General features: G+C 37.5%; 1 protein-coding gene across 2 annotated transcripts in view; it reads left to right on the forward strand.

Moving 5' to 3' along the window:
* MTR (5-methyltetrahydrofolate-homocysteine methyltransferase) overlaps positions 1-2,003 on the forward strand; it is a 316,459-nt gene extending 314,456 nt beyond the window's left edge. For both annotated transcript variants that reach the window (XM_072409187.1, XM_072409190.1), the window contains one exon: positions 1,102-2,003. The gene's annotated coding sequence lies outside the window, so the exon portion shown is untranslated. The remainder of the gene's footprint in view (positions 1-1,101) is intronic.
* The last annotated feature ends 4,435 nt before the right edge of the window (positions 2,004-6,438 follow it).

Genomic DNA, 6,438 nt, shown 5'->3' on the forward strand with positions numbered 1-6,438 from the left:
TGTATTTTGACATATATACACAAGTGAAATCACTAAATGTTTTTTTAAAACCACCTTTGACAATAATCCTTTTTTCAATTATTTGATTTCTATTAAGCCAAACTACAATTACCTTTTAATTAGATCACAAATGCTTGTCGACAAATTTTTACAATTCATACTATTGTGTGATGACATATTTTGAAGTGTTAACTAGTATTTATACAGCTTGATCTCAATTAGTTTGCAGTGTTGCAAAGCAAACCAAAAAGCATGAAAACAGTGCAACAAATGTAACAATAAATTATTAATTTTGATAATGAGTACAATGTAACCTAAAAAAGTAACACTTACCCAAAAGAAGATGAAGTATTAAAGATTCTAATTGACCTGTATTGGACTGTAGATGCGCACAGAACAGAGAGCAGGTGTGCGCTAATTAATTGCTATGATCTCTCCATTAGCTGAACAGATCCTCCTTAATCGCGCAGCTGAAATTTAATCGCCCCTAATTGGCAGATTCACGACCCCTATTGTTCATTATCAAGGCAGGAATCCGGCTAGCAAGTGAAGGCGCGTGTACTATCACTCAGCTCCGGACTGCGGGAAACCGGGACGCTGGACGCGCGAACATACGCGAGTCCAGCGTACGCGCATTTTATTGATGAATCAGGGCCTATATGTCTCTGCCTCCCCTGAGGATGCCATTAACAGGAAAACACGTCGGGAACCAGGATGATCATGTACCTTTTTGAACTCTTTCACCACCATTTCTTCTTTGTGCATTAGTATCTGTATCTCTAGCATCCTTTGGCACAATTTTACTATACTTATCTTACTAATATTGAAATTGTTGCACTTAGTAAATGTTTATTACATGTTTGCCTTGAAAGCCCCCCTTTTGCTTCTTTGTTGTTTCTTTCTTGTTTTATTGTGATTTAACTGATCTGGGGATGGCAACAAATGAGTTCCAATGAACAGAATCAGGGGAACTACTAAATAATTATTTGATCTTTTCTCACAGATTTATTTTTTTAATATTAGGTTTAGACCGTGACATTTCCACTCTGGTTAATGTGGGCAATGCATCTAATTTTGTTATTTTTTCTTTTGTCTTTACAGAACTCCAACCCAGCAAACTTTACAGCAAAGGAATGTTGTGTTTCCCATAGTTTCCAGTGAAAGCACTGCTGCTGTTTTCGAAAGCAAGTTAGAATAATGATACCTAATTGGATGCAGTAGGCAACACCATTTGCTCAGTTTTAAGTAAATGATCTCAGTGCCCCAACTAGGCCACAGCATTAAATCTAGTCCATGTTGACATGTTCCGATTGCTAATTGTATATGTTTAAAATTTATAATATGTTAATATGTTATTAAAGTCAATCTAAGTTGTTTAGTTTGAGAGCCAAACGTCACTCTACAAACTATAATTTGCAGATTTTGTTGTGCTTTTTATTTTCTGACATTGTTTCTATCTGATGTAGAGGAGAAATCCATTAAAACACGGCTGTATTTGGTCTTTTATCCTTTAATGCATTTAGTAATATATTGATATGGAATCTTACCAATGGAGCCACCAACAGATGTAGCAGATGTTATACTCCTTCCCCACACTATCCAATACTTGTAGTTAATAGTAATAGTTGCAGTGCTAAAAGATAAAATTTCCTCCCAGTAATCTGTTGCTACAAACTGACTGTTGCTCCTTTTTTATTAAGATACATGTCTTTGCAAAATTTTTAAGAACCACTTTATAAATGCTTCTTCAATTAAATGAAACATCCTTTACATATATAAGCCACCTATTTTTACTAAATTACTAAGCATAACAAAACAATTCCACTTATATATAATGTGTTTTCTGTTCTTCATGTTGACATACTGTATTTTGTACTATACAATGACAACTGTGTTTGTTTTCTGCAGAGCTTTTGCCACTTTAAAGTAAGATGTTTTTTGAATTAAAAAAACAAATAAAGCTTTTACTAGCTTAATACAAATAAAGGTTCCGATTTTAAGCATTTCTTAGGCCGTCTTGTCATCATTAAACTACAAAATTGATACAATATAAAAAAATAATCACTGAAACTATTGGGTGGGACAGTAAAGTAGTGTGGCAGAAAGATCAGACAGGGGGTTATGGATAAGTATAAGGAGTTTCCCATGTTACACACAAACATTGGTTTGCCCAGTGCTAATTGTACTGAAAAACAAAACAATTCGGCAAACAGTGCTGGTAAATGTAGCAATTGTTTGAAGAGCCTGTTCACCAACGCTAGAAGATTTCATGTGGCTCACAGCTAATTTTAAAAAACCCATAAAGAATAAAAAAAGGCTATTCTAAAAATATAAAAATTAAGGATTATCTTCATCATTTGAAAAAATGACATAAATTACAAAATATGTAAAAAAGGAGATAAAATGTGCAAAACTTCAAAATTAAACGTTTGCAAAAGAAAGTAAGGCTAACCCCCCAATTTTTTAAATATATTATTAGCAAAAAGATCAGATCTGAGAATGTAGGTACCTTAAAGGATGTCTCTGAGTACACAAAGGAAAATAGCAGAACTCAATTCCAAATTGCTAATAGCAATGTCACTGTCTTAAACGAGCCACAAAGGCTCAACATTGATATGATTGAGAAACAGTTGGACAAAATTAGGGTTGACAAAGCACCAAGACCTGATTGATTGCGTCCATGTGTCCTCAAAGAGCTGTGCTCAGTTGTTTTAAAGCCATTGTTCCTAATTTTAGAGACTCTTTAAACATTTTACCAATGAATTGATGTAACGCCAATGTGGTTCCTATCTTCAAAAAGGGAGCAAAGTCATTACCAAGTAACTACAGACCGGTAAGTTTAACATCCATAGTTGGAAAAGTCCTAGATAGTTTGATAAATATTTGCTTAAAGGAGTTTAAGGAAAATAATATTATAAGTGATGGCATGGATTCAAGAAAGACCTTAGTTGTCAAACAAACTTGCACACTTTTTATGAGGAAATAAGTAAACATGTAGACAGTGGAGTAGCTGATGATATAGTGTACCTAGACAATTGACAATGTACCCTACAGCAAATGACCAAAGTACCCCATATGCAAATTAGGTTTAGAAAATTCGATCTGTAAATGGATAGAAAACTGCCGTAAAGATCACATCCAGAGAGTGGTGAATAATGTTGATTAATTTGGATTATTTATTCATAATTTGTATTCATACCTATTGGTAAAGGTTTTTGGTGGTGTACCTCGGGGTTCAGTGTTGGGACCTTTACTGTTTAACATCTTTACAAATAATATAGAGTTTGGAATAAATAGTACCTTTTCTGTGTTTGCAGGTTACACCAAACTATGTAATGGTATATAGTCCATACAGAAAGTCTATGGGCTACAAGCAGACCTGGATGTATTGTTTGATGGAGGCAACCAAGCGGCAAATAACCTTAAATTTTGATAAATGGAAAGTTATGCACTTGGAGGCTAACAACATGCAAGCTTCATACTGTCTAGGGGGAATACATAAGGGGGAGTCGGAAATGGAAAAGAATCTGGGGGTTGTGGTAGATCATAGACCATAATGGCACGCAATGCCAAGCTGCAATATCTAGAGCTAGAAAAGTACTTTTTTTTATTAAAAAAAAAAGAATAGTCTGCAGAGATGGAGACATAATCCTGCCCCTGTACAAAGCATTGCTCAGACCTCATCTGGAATATGCAGTCCAGTTTTGGGCATCCGTTCACAAAAAGGACGTTGTGGAATTGGAGAGAGTGCAGAGAAGGGCAACTAAAATAATAAAGTAATGGAGAAGCTAAGCTATGAGGAGAGATTAGCTGAACTGAATCTATTCTCCCTTCAAAAGAGATGTCTTGATCTCTGCAGTTTATTCCTCTTTTAATACAAGAAAGTACTTTTCTAGCTTTGGATATTGCAGCCTGGCATTGCATGCTGGTTTTAAGTCTATGATCTATCAGAACCCCCAGATCGTTTTCCATTTCTGACTCCCCCAAATGTATTCCCCCTGGACAGTATGAAGCATGCATGTTGCTAGCCCCCAAGTACAAACCTTTACAATTATCTATATTAACCCCCCTAGCGGTATTCCCGAGTGTGACTCGGGGTGGAATAAATTGCAAAAAGCGGTAATCCCGAGTCACATTTGGGGTACCTTTGAGGGTCCCTCTTACCTTATCCCCGTGCTCCAGCGGCGATCTCACGATCCCGCTGTGATGGCGGGGGGGTTCTCCGTCGAGGGGCGTGGCCGGGCGGGAAATTTAAAAGCAGATTATGGAGTACTCTGCTTTTAAATACCGCCCGGGTCCCCACCACCCCGATGCATGCATCTGCAGTTAGATGCGATGCACCATGCAGGATTTCTGCTTGGTGCATCGCATCTAACTGCAGATGCGATCACCAATAGTAAATCCAGAGGGTGATGCCAGCGGAGATTTCCCACTGGCAGCACCCCCTGAATCTACTCCCGCTGCTGTCCTGCTCGCATCTCCCGAAGGCTGATCTCCGGGTGATGCGAGCAGGAGAGTGAGCAGCGGGGACATCATCCCCTACTCCCGGAGGCTGATCTCCCCACTGCTCACTCTGCTGCTCGCATCACCCGGAGATGAGCCTCCGGGAGATGCGAGCAGGGGAATGAAGTAGGGCGGGGACATCCCCACCGCAGCACCCGGCAAGATGTGTGACATCTTCTGGGTGATGCGGTGGAGTGATGGATTCTGGGGGCGGAAAATTTAAAAGCAGATTACTATGTTTTCTGCTTTTAAATTTTTTTTTTAAAGTAAAAACACATCAAAACATATAATAAAAGTATAAATACACATTGTAGTGCACCAAGCATCATTGCCCAGTGCCCTGATTTACATTTTGCACGCTATTAGCCCTGACCTTGATCTGACCTTTTAATGACTTAATAAATAAATATAATAATTATACCCGGGAGTTAATCCTAAGAATTACAGGCCCACAATATAAACAAAAATTTCTACGCAAAAAAAAATAGGATCACTTTTTGCATCAAAAATGACAGAATTAGAACGCTAGGGGGGGTTAAATGTCATTTGCCACTTGGCTGCCCAATCAAACATTGTATTACATAGTGTGGTGCCATCTGCAAACACAGAAATGGTACTTTTAATCCCAAACTCTATATAATTTATAAAGATGTTAAACAGTAAAGGTCCCAACACTGATCCCTGGGGTACACCTTAGAATATTCAGTGTATGAATCATTATTACAACTTTCTGGATGCGGTCTTTAAACCAGTTCTCTATCCATTTACAGATTGACTTTTCCAAACCTATTTACCCAAACTTGCATATTAATCATCTGTGGGGTACAGTGTCAAATGCTTTAGCAAAGTCCAAGTACACTATACCAACTGCTACTCTAGTGTCTACCTGTTTACTTCCCCATAAACAGAGAGTGCATTTGTTTGACAATTTCGGTCTTTCTTGAAGCCATGCTGACTATCTCTTATAATATTTTTTTCTAGCAGAAACTCCTCTATGTGGCTCTTTATCAAACTCTCTAGGACCTGTCCAACTATGGACGTTAAACTAAATGGTCTGTAGTTGACAGACCAGACTGTAGATGACTTTGCTCCCTTTTTGAAAATAGAAACCACATTGGCCTTACGCCAATCCATTGGTACATTGCCAATGACTAAAGAGTAAAAATAATAGAAATAGTAGAAATAATGGCTTTGAAATAAACAAGCTCAACTCTTTGTGGACACGTGGATGTATCTTGAGTTCTGCCATTTTCCTTTGTGCACACAGAGCTAAAATAAAAGTGTTTAGTAAATCTGCCTTTTCTTTATCCCCAGTTACCAACCCAGCCACATCCTTTAAGGGGCCTACATGCTAACATCTGATCTTTTTGCTAATAATATATTTTTTTTAAAAATGGGGGTGTGCCTTACTTTCCTTTGCAGTCTGTCTTTCATTTTGAAGTTTTGCACATTTTATCCCCTTTTACATCTTTTTGTTATATTCTTTATAGTTTTCAAATGAAGTAGGTGATCCTTCATTTTTATCAGGAAGGATTTTTTCCCATTGGAGCAAATTGAACCAGGGTTTTTTAACGTTCCTCTGGATCAATTATGTCTATAGGGTTTTTATCTGGGATATGTTTTTTTTCCTAGTGGTTGAACCTGATATCTTTTTTCAACCTAACTATTCTGGGAGATTTTAGAATAGAGAAGGACAGCAGTGTTAGACCATAGAAACAGTGGCATTCTCTGTAATATTGTATATAAATGACTAGTGGTCGGTGACCTGTTAAAATTAGCAGGGCAAGTACTCCTATGTTGAAAATGAGAGATGAATAGGATGGTAACTCCTTGCATTTCTACAAGGAGAAAATACACATAAAATAACATTTTTATTGTCCATACTACTGCCTACAAAAGGACTGGCCTTTTACTTTGTTAAAGACTGTATGCCTG

Source organism: Pyxicephalus adspersus, chromosome 4 (genome assembly GCF_032062135.1).
Source record: "Pyxicephalus adspersus chromosome 4, UCB_Pads_2.0, whole genome shotgun sequence".
Classification (NCBI taxonomy): domain Eukaryota; kingdom Metazoa; phylum Chordata; class Amphibia; order Anura; family Pyxicephalidae; genus Pyxicephalus; species Pyxicephalus adspersus.